We start from the raw sequence: 3098 nt of genomic DNA, 5'->3' as shown, positions 1-3098 counted from the left end.
TCTATCTGATAACACATTATTCCTGATCTTTCCGAGTCTAACCTGACCAAAAGCACCTTCTCCTAAAACACGGCCTAATTTTATAGCACCGGGTGGAAGTTCCCATTTATCCGTCACTTCTTGTGTTGTTATCGAATGTATGTGTATATCCACATTATCAACAAAACTAATAATAAAAACTTAAGATGAAATATCCATTCATAATATGTCCTAGTATTGTGTTTTAAATAAATTGAATTACGGTAATCCGGAATACCATCTGTATAGCAGATATGTTAAGTTTGCCGTTGCTTTCATGTATACCATCTCGATTGGCCCGTTTTCATTTGACAAAGATAATATTTCAACATAAACTATTAATACTCATGCCTCTAGATTGTATTCCAATTTTGCTTTTATTGACTTAGGTCTCTTAAAAACCCCAACAAACAAGTCAACCGTGGGGATGATGTCCCCGCCCTATTCCCAAAATATATTGCTCACAACCATTGATTTTATCTTTTTGTAAAGCATTTAGCAATTACACTGAATATCACTCTGCTCCGAAGAATTTGTACTATAATATAATAATTACATTTTAATACTTCCTGTTGACTAAAATATAACGAACCTGTTGTCTTGTTCCGGTTGATAATAAAAGCGTTCTGTATTGACTGTTTGTGTTTTATTAACATAGCGTAGTTTATATCGTAACTTTATAGCAATAACAACAACAATAACAAGAGTTGCTATAATAACAAGCACTACAGGTATAACCATTTCCAACATTATCTGATTTTCTGTAAATAAAGTTAAAGGTGTTGATCTTAGATCGTTTTAAATAGATATAAGATCTTTTTGAAGAAAGATAAGATCTTTTAAGACACGTAAGATCTTTTAAAAAATACCTTAGATCCCATTAAGCCACAATATATCTCTTTAAAAACATAAAATCTTTTTAAGATATATTATACCCTTTTAAAGACACTTTAGACATTTTAAAAGACACACTAGAGTTTTTTTTTTAAAAACGCAATCGACCCTTCTAAAGAACCATTATATCTTTTTAAAGACACATTATATCTTTTTAAAGACACATCATATCTTTTTAAAATCATGTTATATATTTCAAACACACATTATATCCTTTAAGACACATAAGATCTTTTAAGACACAATAGATCCCTTTAAAAATATATATATCTTTTTAAAGATATATTATAGGCCTACCTTTTAAAAATATATTTTACCCTTTTAGAGATACATGAGCCCTTTTTTAAAAAATATAGTATACCTTTTTATACACACATTATACACTTTTAAGACACATTGGACCGTTTAAAACACATTAGATCTTTTTAAGGACACATCAGGACATGAATTTTAAGACATTGAGTTTAGCTTAAAGAAGACTAAGAATAATTACTGCCTGAGGGAACAGGGTCTTTTACTGGTGTGACTGTTGTAGATGAGAGAACTTCGACACTAGGAGCACCTAGAAAGATATTATCAAGTATTTACAAACTGGAGTAAAGTTTAATATGGAAAAATCCGACGCGTTCGCAAGCACACTTGATTGCAATATTTCTGATGCTAAATTAGTATTTTAAAGATCTTTGTTTATAGCAGAAGCAGACGATTGTCAAAAATATCTGCCTATAGATTCATACATTATATAAGTGCTACCACATCATAGATTAGTACAGGACAATGCATGAATGAAATGGTGTTTAACGTTCTTCGTTTCTGCTCCAACCCAATCTGAGTTTAAATATAGATCAATATTTCGTTTCGTTTCTTTTATACTTTCGATGGCCTCCATTACTAGTCCCTATCATCCAGAAAAATATTCTACGAATATTAGTGTGGATGCGTTGTCAATATTTGAGAAAAACGAGTCATTGGCTAGATTATCCGGTCTTTCACATTACTACTCCAATACATTAATAGCTGACTGGGAGGTCGCGTAAAGGGTCATATGAGTGGTTTGTTTTTGATCCTATGGCGTCAGACATTTGATTAACTAACCTGCCTTGGGTATTTGGAAAGACAACTTGTTTTCGCTGCGAATGTCTACCCACAGTTCCGTGCACCGCACGCCAAGAACTCGCCAGAACAGACAGTTTTATTGGTTAATCCCTCATATCAACCAGAACGCGAGTTATATAACAACTCTTCCTGATCCCCGTGAAGTGAAGGCAAATAGAATGTATTTTGAACTATAATAAACGAAACGAAATAAGATCTGTATTTTAACGAGATTGGCTCCAACCTGGATAATTTAGACATGGTCATCAAGACAAGGTTATAACTGAGTATGATTATGAATATACCCAATCGCCATGATAAAGCGGACACTTTGGCCCGGTGAGTAAGGAGCTTGACAGAGTTTGATCACTGTCCTGACCGAGAAAGTTCCTAAAATATTTCCATTTATCAGTGGTGCATGACTGTGGGCCTGGGAAGGAAACACGTCTAGTCGTTCTGATGGGGGGGGGGGGGTGCCGAATGGTTAGCACGTCCGCGCTGTATCATAAGGTCTGTCATTAAGTCAATAGGCGTGGTTTCGATTCCCCGGTTGTACCTGACAAGGAGTAGGGGCACCTTCCAGCCTCGACTGCCTCGTGGGTTTTCTCCGGGTCCCCCTACGCGCAAGCGAATTATTGAAATATAGTTAAACCATATCTTAGTGCCGAAATGACCTGGTTTGTGTCGAGTGGAAATTAAACTCCATTTCTCTCTCCCTCTCTCTAAAAGTATGTATGACATGTCTGATACTATCAATTTATAATGTTGTGTATATATATACATACTGTGTGGAAATGGTACGGTGAAGAGATGAAAAGTAGTATTGTCCCATTGTTCCTCTATAGTGTCTTCTTCATCATCTGTATCATAAACAGCTACAAGCTGAGAAAAAACCCACAAACCATCATAGTTATTGTCCTTGTCGGTGCACTATAACCCGATATAATATTACTCTTTTCAAGCAACGTTATCATTAACTCAAACATGTCACTGTCCGTGCATTAAGCACGCAGTGAAGTGGCTTTCCGTAGTCATTTGTAGGACGCTGGTCTCGCCATTATATAAATACATGTACCGTTTTGAAATCCAGG

Source organism: Patella vulgata, chromosome 5 (genome assembly GCF_932274485.2).
Source record: "Patella vulgata chromosome 5, xgPatVulg1.2, whole genome shotgun sequence".
Classification (NCBI taxonomy): Eukaryota; Metazoa; Mollusca; class Gastropoda; family Patellidae; genus Patella; species Patella vulgata.
The sequence above is the reverse complement of the archived record's forward strand: the minus strand, read 5'-3'. Positions refer to the sequence as shown.